The sequence below is a fragment of the Propithecus coquereli genome, unplaced genomic scaffold, assembly GCF_000956105.1.
Source record: "Propithecus coquereli isolate 6110/MARCELLA unplaced genomic scaffold, Pcoq_1.0 Scaffold23, whole genome shotgun sequence".
Taxonomy (NCBI): Eukaryota; Metazoa; Chordata; class Mammalia; order Primates; family Indriidae; genus Propithecus; species Propithecus coquereli.
The window spans coordinates 3895749-3909304 of NW_012147841.1; the positions used below are offsets into that span (position 1 = coordinate 3895749).

The 13556-nt window shown below is 36.6% G+C and overlaps 1 pseudogene across 1 annotated transcript; it reads left to right on the top strand.

The window, feature by feature from the left end:
- Positions 1-12955: 12955 nt before the first annotated feature.
- On the top strand, positions 12956-13550 carry LOC105811181 (annotated as a pseudogene). The gene has a single exon (XR_001137538.1). The product of XR_001137538.1 is annotated as a 60S ribosomal protein L6 pseudogene (transcript).
- The last annotated feature ends 6 nt before the right edge of the window (positions 13551-13556 follow it).

The window sequence follows — 13556 nt, forward strand, 5'->3', positions numbered from 1 at the left end:
GTTAGCAGGAGGAAGAATCATATTCTTTTTGATAAAACTCATCAGAAACACAGTAGGACACTTGGTTTCAGCTATAACATTGGGGCCTCTTGGCAGTGATATAAAAAAAACTCACAAATGAAAGGCCTTTTCTGGACTGAATAACAACATAGGAAAGCCATCAGCCCCTACCAAGAACCCACATGCTTGTGGGCTGTGCTGGCTACTGTGAAAAGCCTGCCAAGCACCTAGGTGGATGAAACATTTATTTGGAATTGTTTCCTTAGAGGAAAAAATAAGCAGAGTTTAATTTTCTGTAGGTCACATTTTGGGCTTAGATGATAATGGCATTCACCTAGTAAAGGTAAACATATATGTAAACATCAATGCAATTGAAAGGGTAAATGTATTTAATGGGCATTATGACCAGAGGTAACATTTTTTAGTTTAGTAAAGTTTTCTACAAATGGCAGGAATGGTAGAGTATTAGCACAGTTTTCCTTGTCATGTTAATAAGATTCCAAATAATTCAACTTTTTGGATACTATTTTGTTTCTATAAAGAAAAATCCAGGATGCTTATGACTTATATTGCATATTCATTTCAATGCATATTGTAGTATGCAAGTCCTTTCTTGAGAATCTCATGTCCTCCTCTCAAATTGTCCCCAGTACTAGCCTCTTGCTTGTGCATCAGGGCTCAATTTCCCAATACCTTTTGGGAATTTCCACCTGGATGTCTAGAAGATATCACAATTTTACATTCTAAAACTGAACTTAACATATTGGCCCCAAATCTTCTTATCTCTCACATGTCCTATTCTGGTTAACGTCATTTCTAACCAGCTAGTTTCCCAGGCTATAAACTTTAAACTCAGTCCCAATTTTCCCTTTTTCACATGCATCTAACTGGTCATAAACATTTATTTTATTGTTACAATTATCATTCATTGGAAATGTGTTTTGAATCCTGAATATGTTACTTATCTTCTTTGTCAATTCCTTAGTTCAGATTCCCATTACTTCACATCTGGATTTTTTGGTTTTCTTAAAATTCTTAAGTAGATATACACAACTGAATTTTAAACATCTATACCAATAGTTGATGAGTAATACTATATATATTACAAAAAAAAAAAAAAAAACAGGTAATAAGGAGCAAAGCCTTTTCTGGGTGCCAGGACCTGGCCTAGCATTCCTGGCTAGGTCTTGGTTTTGCTAGCAGTTGGGCTGGCACGTATGGCGAGGTGATGTTCTCCTTTAAGCATAAAACATTTCACAGAATGCCATGATGGAATAAGACAAAAATGAGACCACTGATTAACCATGTTTGAGTAGAAACAGAAGAACACTGAACAAACCACAGAAAAGATAAAGAACTTCCTTTCCTGGCTAATATGAGAGACTATTTGATTACTAACTATAGGTCAACCCCGCTTTGTTCCCCCTATGTCCTAGAGGAGCTTCATTAAAATATCCAGCAAAAGAATTACTTGTATGTCCTCAAAGCAGACAGTCCAGAGAAAATCTTAACTTTCTTAAACTTTTGCCAAAATTGCCTAATGAAAGCCTAGCTCATATAGGTCTTTATCAACAGTCTCTTGCTGAAATTCCCCTGCATCGACACTGGCATTAAAATATAATTATCCATTTACCTGAAGGTTCCTATATTAGTTCAACTGCCTCCAACTGCAAATAATATAAAATCTGATTTATAGTGGCTTGAATAACTAGGAGCAAATTTGTGTTGCATTACAGAAAATATCCAGAGAGAGGTGGCTCTTACGTAGGTACCTCTTTGAAATGATGCTCTTGGGGATCCAGGGAATCTAATGTTTCTGCTCTGATCTTCTTTTTTGTTTTTTCATTCTGATGCTTATTATCTCATGATCACATCATTGCTGCTGTACTTCCAGACATGTCTTTAGAATGTCAGGCAGAAAAGAGGGGTAAGGAACAAGATGTTTCCTTCTTTTTTTTTTTTTTATTTCAGAATAACAAGGGGGTACCAACATTTTGGTTACATAAGTTGCTTTTGTACAGTTTGAGTCAAAATTATAAGTGTGCCCATCACCTAGATAATGTGCATTGTACCCATTTGGTGTAAAGTTACTCATCCTTCCCTTCTCCCTCACCTGCTTAATTTCTGATGAGTTTTATTTCCGTATGTGCACATAAGTGTTGTTCGAGTAGTTCCAATTTAATGGTGAGTACACGTGGTGTTTGTTTTTTCATTCTTGTGATACTTCACTTGGAAAAATGGTCTTCAGTTCCATCCAGGTTAATACAAGAGGTATTAGTTCACCATTTCTTTAATGGCTGAGTAGAACTCCATAGTATACATATAGCACATTTTATTAATCCACTCATTTATTGATGGGCACTTGGGTTGTTTCCACATCTTTGCAATTGTGAATTGTGCTGCTATAAACATTCACTGAATGTTTCCTTCTTATGAGTCTTTTCTTTTTACAAGATGCTCTCTCCATTATGTCATGTTGCCTAGAATTGGCTGGGTGGTATGCCCACACTTAGAGCAATCAAGGAAAATGAGAATTAGATTACAATTAGTTAGACCAATAGTGATTTAACTCCAGGGCTAGGTGAAGGATCTATCCTGTCTAAAACCAAGGAATTTTTTCTGGTTCCCTGACAGAATGAGAGTTCTCTTTAAAAGGCAAGAAATGGCATTTAATTTGATATTTGGTAAGGCAAAGTGGCTTTGAGTAATGTGACCAGTGCCTAATGGCTCTTCCTTCTCCTTTTCATTCTAATTTCATTGAGTTAGAATACTTCTGTAAATTTACCTTAAGATTTATAGCTCCCATAAACAAGTCTGTCAATTAGGAAAAATAAATTAAATATCATTAGGACTTTTGGCAATGGTTTTTAATGTATCAAAAGAATAGCCATGACCTTTGGGTAACTTAGACCAGAAAATTCTCCAGAGGAAGAATATAGATTGACAACCAGATCATGTTTCCTTTTCTCCGCTTAGTGGTCAGGTGGGGAGTTTGCTACGTTAGAACTGGATAACAAGGTTTTCCTGGTTCTGCTTAAAAATCTATTTGAAGCACACACCTACTCGAAATTTTTCTTCCAAAGTAAAAATGCCATTTTTGTCCAGTAGTCCAGACCTTGTTACTTTCCTACTCAAGAATTTTCGACATGTCTTCTTATCTTACGCATCACTTTTCTGATAACCTAGAATGCATTCTTGCACTTCTGATATTATTTTTTCCTGTTTTTGAAATGTCTGACAAAGGTGTGTCATTTAAACACAACCTTTTCTCAATAGTTATTGCTTTACTTTAATATGTCAATCTTAGTTCCACGTTTTTAAATGTAATTGCCTTTCAGTAAACTGAGATATTGATAATGCAGAGATTTGAAATAAACGAGCTATGATCACACTTTATGCACAAGTCTTTAATTCCTTGTTGTGATCAAAAGACAACGGTATGCATGTCAGAATTGGACTTACATATAACAGAGCTCTGCTAAAATTTCACAAAATTGCCACTCTCAAAATGGGATGGATCATCAGAAAATCAGTATAGGAATATCAATCAAGAAAAAACAAACTTTTTGTTAAACTTAGTTGTTGCCTGTGATAGATGTAGATATGACCACTTCCAAGGAATATTTAAGACTTTCCTAGAAAAGGTTTTGGACATGAGTTCTGAGGGCAGGAACTTTTTTTTTCCTTTTACTTTCTTTCTTCCCCCTCTTCTTCTTCTGTCCCCTTGCCCTTCTGCTTCCTCCTCCTTTTCCTTCTGTTCTTAAGAGTATCCTTGAATATGTAAAAGTTCTTGAGAATCAAATTGTAGAATGTTAGACAAAGTTCTTTTCTGTTTTTCTCAAAAGAAAGAGAAGGGGTAGCATTAGCAGAGGAAGTATCATCCCTTTTGGTGGTAGTTTGCTTATAGGGACTCTGTCATTTGAAAGATCTTCCATAATCCCTACTACTTAAACTGCAAACCCATCAAGATTCAAAATAACAGGAACCAGATATAAGGGGATCCAAGGGCAACACACGTAACCTAAACATATGTACACCCATAATTTGCTGAAATAAAAAAAAAAAAATTATGTTTGGCCTTACAACTGAAAAATGTAAAACTACCTATGATATTGAATATCAAAATTTATATTGATATTTTTTAACCAATAAAGTAGGTTATTATTATCAGCCATTAAAAAAAATGTGAAAAAATATAAACAGGCAGATATATAACTTTTATATAATTATAATATGTAGAAAAATTTTGATTAAAAATAAAAGGATGCATGAAGCCCTAGTAGGTGTCAAAAAAAAAAACAAACCTTTCAAATTAGGATGAAATCTGGGGGTTTTTTTGTTTTGTTTTTTTAAAGAGTTACCCTTTAATGGGCTCATCAAGTTCAGCTTACCAGACCAGATGTACCATTCACATTTCATCCCTGGGAGGTGTGTGCTTAGAGCCAATCTAAGGCTCTGATGGCAATGTTAAATGCAGCGCCAGCCTCACTGTCTGCTCTTGGGAGAGTTGGAAACCAAGAGTTGTACCGGCTATTGTGAAGAATGAGAGGTGTGCTACCCATTTTTTGAATTATTTAGAGGTAACGTTCTTTAGTTGAATATTTTAGTTTAAGCAATAATATTGAGTGGTACACTTCTCATTTTCCAAAACAGAACAGACAGACATTTTTAACCCTTTGAAGATGGAGGAAGAAAAGGAATCCCTAACATTTCCATAATTTCAAGCTTCATATCAAAATGCATTATCCTGTACAACAATGTTGATAAATTCACACACATTTATGATCAGAAAGGTTTCACTGTTTCAAGAATTAACAAATGAGGTATTTGTTTCATGGAAAAATAGGCCTTGCTTCTGACAAGGTTATTGTAACAATAATAAAAACCATAGAATTGAATGATCATTATTGCTGTTCAATTTTTATTCCCCCAATGCCTGATCCTTAGTATGAGCTAAATACACCCGTGAAAGGATGGAGAACATTGCATTTGTAAGATTTGCATTCTGCTGTTCTATATGGCTACTATATATTGATTCCTAAAACAATGATGTGAAATTTGAACTTCTCAGAAGAAAGTGGAGGCGATGGGGAGAAACCTAGCTCAGCAGTGGCTGGGTGGAAAGAATTGAAATATCATTTGTACAATGCCGTTGGTTCCCATGACACACCAAATCTTTAAATAAAGAGTACAGAAGCTAGTCACTGCCTGCCAAGATAAAGTTTATAGCAGAAATCAGTGACGGGTCCAAGCTGTGCATCCTCCTTTATGTAAGCTGGAAACAGAGTGATCCCAAACAGATGAGGTGCAGTTGTCATAATGAATAAAGTGATTAATTTATTTCAGAATGTAGTTTTTACTCTGCTACTCAATAACTTACAAATCTGGTCCCACACTATCTTTTTATTCTCTTTTCCAACTCTTCCTCATCCATGCTACTCTGGCCCAATGAAACTACTCATTTTTTCCTGTCTGTGTTTTTCACTTTCCTACTTCTGTGTTCTTGCCTCACTCGGACTGCTCTTTTCCCGTTTTTTTCAAATCCAGGTATTATCTACCCTCCTTTGAGACCAAATCAGGTGTATTCTCTGCTTCCTCTAAACAAACATTTCATGCATAATATTCCTCCTTCATGTTATTTGTTTTTTCTCGTTGCAGACATCAGAATCCACTCCAATTTAAATGGAAAGAGATTTATTAAAGGGTATGGGAAATCTCACAGAGTCATTGGAAGAGTAGAAGGAGCAAGATATAGACTAATGATCAGTCCTCAAAATATCACAGCACTCACTTAGTATGGGGGCTGCTTCCACCACCCACCGCATATTCTTACTGCTTCTCCTGCCACTTAAACCAGCAAAATGAGTATCTATAGCTGCACCTCTTTCTTCCCATAGCTTACTTCTGTGTCAAAGTTTTATACAGGTACATCTAACTTGCTGACCGTAAGTCACATATCTACACCTTAGAGGTTTGGAAGGGTGAAAATAAGTTTTTCAAAAATTCATCATATTGGGATTCACAATATGGGAGAATTTTCAAAATGTGGAAAAGATAATAAAAAGATCTTGATAAGCCCAGAATGACAGATGTCCATGAAATCTGACTTTTTATGTTGGGCTTGTTTGTATTCAATCATGAAGCAAGTATTTTTGTGAATTATAATATGCTAAATACTATGCTGTCTCTGGAAATCATCACTTCCAAGAAGTTTACAGTCAGCAAACCATAGAACTGTACAACACAGAGTGAGCCCTAGTGTAAACTATGGATACTGTAGTAATAATGTATCATTATTTGTTCATCAGTTATAACAAATGTACCACATGAATGAAAGAAAATAATAGACTAAATTGAGGGTAGGGGGAGAGGGAGTATGCGGGAACTCTCTATTTTCTGCTCAATTTTTTGGTAAACCCAAAATTGCTCTAAAAATAAATTATATTAATGAAAGAAAAAGAAGCTTACAGTCAAGTGGTTGAAAAAAATAGTAAAGCAACGATTAAAGTATAGAGAAAGTAATGCTATAGTACAGAGCGTTTAAATCAGACTGTAGGGAGATATGTAGCAAGGGTTATGGAAGAATGAAGAGGGTTTGTAGAAGAAGTAAAGCTTGTGTTATTAACTGCGAATGGGAGGGAACGACTAACGTGTGCAAAGAAATTGCTTGACATGGGATGGAAATTGAAATCAGTGGAGCATGACTGTAGTGAAAAGAGTCATGAGGGAGTTGCAGCAGATCAGACAGGAGAACCCTGGTGGGGACCTGGCTACATGGGCCTCATGTGTGAAGCTATGGGTTTGGGCATTATCTGTTCATCTCCATGACAAGGCTATGGTGTATGCTTTTGGACAGTATCCTCAGTCCCCAGCACAGTGCCAAGTACATAGTATTCCATTCATTGATGATTTTCAAGTTCCATTATTTGTTCTATATTTAGTGATTGACATTCTACTTGCAGAAGAGCTTTCTGTTTTTTCCAATTTATTTATTTATTGATTTATTTTTCTCAGTATGGTCTCATGGATTCTGATTTTATTCAATGTGTTATAATCCATTACTATAATGAGTTTTCAAACTGTCCCAGATTTGACCACTAGTAGCCTCTTCAAGCTGGCACTTGTGTCCTTTGACGTGTCTCCATCATTTTGAGCACTTTCTTAATTTTTGGCAGAGCAAAGTGTTCTGGAGTAAAGAAAACTAAAGAATCATGGCAATTAAATACAAATTGGATCCTCACCTAATTTCTGGGCCAGAAGAAAAATAGTTTTTTATAAAAGATATCACTAAAACAATTGACCATATTTGATTAAGGTCTGTAGATTAGATGATAAAATTTTATCAATGTTATTTTCTTGATTGTTGTTAACTAAGACCATATTTTTTTTAGGGAAATGCACTATGATATGTTTAGGGACAAATGAATATCATGTCAGCAACTTACTCTCAAATGATATTTAGGAAACAATAGCAATGGGGAATTTTATGTATATAATCTATGTGTATATTTGTGTAACACGTATTAACATATATGTAATATATGTAACATGCATTATACATAATGCATGCAACATTACATAATGTGTAACATGTATGTAACATGTATTAAACATATTTATGAGAAAGAGAATGATAAAGCAAATGCAGTAAAAATGTTATCATTTGGGAAATCTGATAAAAGGAGATACGCATTCTTTATTTTTTGTTATTTTTATGTAATTCTGAATTGTTGTAAAATACAAAGTTTAAGAAAATAAACAAAAACATTATCTTGGCTGTTTTATAAAGAATAAATTAAAGGGAAGTAAAAGTGGAGAAGAGAATCTAAGAAAAGAAGCTACACCAGTGGGCTGGGGAGAAATGACCATGATGTGGACGGGATATAGGGGCAGTGGGTATCTCCAGATGCAAACAAACTGAAGATATACTTTGGAGGTAGAACTGACAAGACTTGACTATGGATTGTACACAGGGAGAACACAAGGGGAGATGCCTGGTTTGGGGGCTTCAGCAACCTGATGGATGGCATTGTCAGTTATATGGGGGAAACTTAGAAAAGGAAATTTTTCAGAAAAGAGGACATATGAGCAATTAGTTAGACGTATAAAATTTGAAGTGGATATTAGCTATCCAGGTAAAGATGCATGGCATATATGACCAACTTGGGGGGGATGTTTGTTCTGGAAAAATCTTATGGGGGTTGTCAGGATAAAGATGATATTTAAAACCATAGAACCAGGTGAGATTGCCTAGAAAATGAATGTGAAAGTGGAGAAAAGACAGAACCTTAAAGCACTACACTATTTCAAGGTGGATAGACAGGACCTGCCCCATAATTGGTGAGCACCAGTGCAAAATGAAAATACAGGACCTTTTTTCAAAAATTATTAAGAATTTCGACATGGCTATAAGAGCATTAAACCAAGTGTGAGGGCCTTCTAAGAGGAGGGGCTCTGTGTGACTGCATGAAATCACACACTCATGAAACCAGCACTGAGGATAGAGAAGGGAGGCCCAGTAAAGAAGATTGAGAAGAAACATCCAGAAAGTTAAATTTCTGAGAATGCTGATCTCCCAAAAGCCATACTAGGAGAATTTCGAAGAAGAAACGATGTTGACTGTTTTGAATGTGTTTAGGTAGGTTCAGATGAAGTAGGATAAATATATGTGAGTTTGGAAACACACTTATTTTTTTTTAATTTTAATTTTAATTACTATTTGTATATGATAACCATATATCTTTATGGGGTACATGTGATGTTTTGTTATAGGCGCACAATGTGAATTAATCAAATCAGGGTAGTTGGCATTGTCATTACCTCAAGTATTTATTATATCATTTCTTTGTGTTAAGAACATTCCAATTCTACTCCTTTAGTTATTTTGAAGAATACTGTAACTTACTGTTGATTATAGACATTTTGTTGTCCTATCAAATATTGTTCATTCTGTCTAATTATTTCACTATACTTTTGCACACATTAATCATCTGCACTTTATCCCCTCCTCCCTGCTACCCTTCCCAGCCACTGGTAACCATCATTCTGGCTCTGTCTCCACAACTTGCTAACTTGACAAGAGTTGTTTAAGAAGAATATTGGGCAGAGAGGCCAATAGAGTAAACTAGGGCTGAAGAAGTAGAGAGAGTGAGGATAATCAATTTTTTTTGAAGATATCTTGCTCTGAAAAGGAGCAGAGAAGTTGAATGGTAGATAGAAGGAAATCTGGGTTTTTATTTTTAAGATGAGAAGCGGAAAAGTTTATTGCTTGATGGTCATAATCCAGTAGAAAAGGGAGCGAATGATGATGCAAGAGAGTGAAACCTCTCAGCCCAATCAGACAACTTGACTGCTTAAAGACAGGCATGGATGATCACTGGGGAAAATTCCCCAGGGAGCTGTTATGCTTCTGCACGGGTTGTAAGTAGAGGTTTGACTTTAATTTGTTCAGGACTACCTTTTAAAAGATGTTTGCGCAGTGAACCGACTTGGAAAATAGAAATAATATCTTCCTCCACAGTAAAAGGCTGTCATATCTGTTCTTACTGCCTAGCTTAATAATGTCATTATTGTAATGGATATGCTTAATGCTCCTTACACAACATTCAGGTCCCCTAAGATTAGGGCTCTTCTCCTGGAATGCAGCCCACTGAGTACGCAAGTGTCATCTGGTCTTCTTCATATCACCAGGTGGGAACTGGGGCTGGGGGAGCCAGAGGAAATATTCTGATACTCTGGCTACCAGTGCTGCTGTGAGTAATGAAACTGCTCTTTGTCTCTCATCCAGGAGGCTTGTCTTCTGCAGGCATCCATGAAATTGTCACAGGCCAACTTGTTAGCTTGCAAGTAGAGTAAAAATAGACACTTTGCAGTTCGTGACAACAAGCTCCAAAAAGGGAGCAAGAAGTCAGGTAACTGAAGGTATTTTTAGGGAAGAATTAAAATGCTGCGGTCATAGAATCTAACCTGGAAAAAGGAAAGTGCAAATAGGAAGGTGTGGTGCGTAATAAACCTACATGTGCATTCGTGTGTGTTTGTTAGAGACCTTCATTAGTTGGGAGAATTGTTCGGATGTATCTTTGGGTGGAGATATTTGATTATGAAGGCAAATCAAAGTGTGGAATGCTTGAGATCAGTATTTCAGAGGAAGCATGGTTACGGGAAATGACAAACTCCAGAGTACGCATGACTGTGTAGTGAGGGGCAGAAGCGGAATGCAACAAGGTTTGGAGATTATTTCTGAGAATATTTCAGAGGAAGAAAGGTGTACAGGGTATGATCTTAAATACTTAGATCTACATGCTAGGGTCCTAGACACTTCTTCCTTGCCACAGTACTTGAGGAAAGTGGAAGAAGTGGGTGAGGTGTGTGTATGATTATTCTCTTTTGAGAATAACCGTTTCCCTATTCATTCTTGGTGCTCCTCTGCCCTGCTCTGTGCCCTACAGACTGACCTCTACCAACTCTATCACCTGGGCTCAGCCTTCTTATTGGAGTTGACCAATGAAAATCACTGAGTTAAACTTGGAAACCATGAGAGTGGAAAGAATTTAGTGTATTGGTTTTCCTCCCTCGTTTCCTCTTGGCTTTGCCATGGTTCTGAGAGTGGCTAAGTTTCTCTACAATTATCATTTCTCTCAGGAGGCCCCTCTTCCGTGGCCCCCAGCCTGAAAAAAGCTCTAAACACCACTTCCTCATTTGTCCCACCAGATCTGTAAGCCATAAGTTTCCAAATGCTGCTAGTTCCTATGTGCGTCAAAATTAGACGTTGGTTCCCTTAACCCTGCCACACTTCAATAAACAGCCCCTTCTTTAGAAAGTCTCTGCAAAGTTCCCAGCTGAGTGTTCCATCTGTTTCCTACTGGGACCCCAACCGATGTAACAGTACTGGGTGGGGAGTTGATGTCAGGAGGTGGGTAGACAGAAGGCATTCTTACCCCAAATAGAAAAGGCATTGCTCCCTCACACAGTTGTGATGTGATGCTTTATCTGCCAGGTTTTAGTGTCAAGATTACGTTTAATAAAAATGTATTAGAACAATTTCTATGCTTTGCTAGGGACCAAATATCATATGACTTTTGTCATGAATATTATTTACTCTTTGGAACCTTGAAAGAAGTAATTTATTCAAACATCTGGACTAAGAAGATTTTGGAACTAATTTGGAAAATGTTTTGAAAATTCATGTTTCTGTTTTCTTCTATTTTTCAATTATATTGTGAGTCAAATTCAGCAATTTATATTTATCTTTCAAAAATGTACATAATAAACATATTCAAATGTATAAGCATATGTTGTATCCAGTTCTCATCCAACACACTCACCAAATATGTATTGATTGTGCTATGTTCCAGGTACTGTTGTAACTTAAAATTATCTATATCTAGGCCTTTTCTCTTTTCAGTGGGTTTCCTTCAGAGTTATACTTGATTATACTCACATATCTTGTTCACTGTTTCTAGGAAGTATAATAGTTCCTGAACTTATTCAGTAATTTTATTATTCATCTGTTTTTACATTCATTTATTCATATTTTATCTTTATGATTTCCATATTGCTTTCATTTCATTTTTTATTCTATTTCCTTTTTTTTTTCTTTGAGACAGAGTCTTGCTCTGTTGCCTGGGCTAGAGTGTCATGGCGTCATCCTAGCTCACAGCAACCTCAAACTCCTGGGCTCAAGCAATCCTACTGCCTCAGCCTCCTGGGTAGCTGGGACTACAGGCATGTGCCACCATGCCTGGCTAATTTTTTCTATATACTTTTAGTTGTCTAGCTAATTTCTTTCTATTTTTAGTAGAGACAAGGTCTCGCTCTTGCTCAGGCTGGTCTAGAACTCCTGACCTTGAGCGATCCACCCGCCTCCGCCTCCCAGAGTGCTAGGATTACAGGCGTGACCTACCATGCCCAGCCTATTCTATTTCTTAATCTTCAAAATTATCAATATTTTTACTTATTTTTGTAGAAATTTTAAAACATTTTCTATTTCCAAAGTTAAAAAATAGCTATCTTATAAAATTGAAAACAAGTAAAGGTCAAAATCACACATAATCCCAACAATGAAATTTCACATTTTAGTATACATCCTTAATATATATCCTTTCAACATTTTTATCCTATCCATATGTGTCAATGTTTTTTATTTCAGTTTTTTTTTTTATTTTTACAAAATTCAGAAAAGATGGTATATGTGGAATAACCTGCAGAGTGAGAACAGGTCTCCATACTGTTAATATTATCTCCTACTTATTTTTCATGAGTGTGTATTTTCTGTCACACTTTAAGTATTTCAGCTTCTTATCCTTTATTATCATAGTCATGTCCTTTCAAAAATTCAGGTATTATAAATAAAATTTCAGTGAATATCATTGTCATTTTTATAGAGGCCAGTAGAGTAAACTAGGGCTGAAGAAGTAGAGAGAGTGAGTATAATCAATTATTTTTGAAGAAATTTGCTCTGAAAAGGAGCGGAGAGATTGAGTGGTACATCAAAGCTGTAGAAGAAAACTTCTATGGAGTATTTAAACAAGCAAGGAGCCTATTCTCTAATAAGAGGGATTCTATTATATAAGACAGTGGCCCACAGATGATTCTGGTGGTTCAAGGACATTTGGAAATAAATTAGGTTCATGCAAGCTTCATGTTCTGCCATTATTACTACGTAGTTTTCATCCTGGTAAGATGGCCCGTTTACCTCTAGACATTACATTTTTATCCAGCCCAGAAGAATAGGAAGTATAGTGGAAAAAGTAAAAGAGACCTCTCCTCAGCAAAGTTAATTTGGGAAGAGGAACCCTCATAAGGAGTCTCTTCCTACATCTTAACAGCAGAATTTCACACAAATTTTTGTTAATATTTTTATTAGGATATTCATTGAATGTAAAACTTTTTTAGGGAAATGTTAAATCTTTATTAAACAATATTAAACCTTTCTATCAAGAAATAAGGTGTGGCTCTTTCCCATCTTGCAAGATGGCGGGTGAAAAAGCTGAGAAGCCGGATACTAAAGAGAAGAAACCTGAAGCCAAGAACGCTGATGCCGGTGGCAAAGTGAAAAAGGCTAACCTCAAAGCTAAAAAGGTTAAGAAGGGGAAGCCCCACTGCAGCCGAAATCCCGTTCTCGTCAGAGGAATCGGCAGATATTCCCGATCTGCCATGTACTCTAGGAAGGCCATGTACAAGAGGAAATACTCAGTGGCTAAATCCAAGGTTGAAAAGAAAAAGAAGGAGAAGGTCCTCGGCACTGTTACAAAACCAGTTGGTGGTGACAAGAATGGTGGCACTCGGGTGGTTAAACTTCGCAAAATGCCTAGATATTATCCAACCGAAGATGTGCCTCGAAAGCTGTTGAGCCATGGCAAAAAACCCTTTAGCCAACACGTGAGAAGACTGTGAGCCAGCATCACTCCCGGAACCATCCTCATCATCCTCACTGGACGCCACAGAGGCAAGAGGGTGGTTTTCCTGAAGCAACTGGGCAGTGGCTTGTTACTTGTGACTGGACCTCTGTCCCTCAATCGAGTTCCTCTGCGAAGGACACACCAGAAATTTGTCAT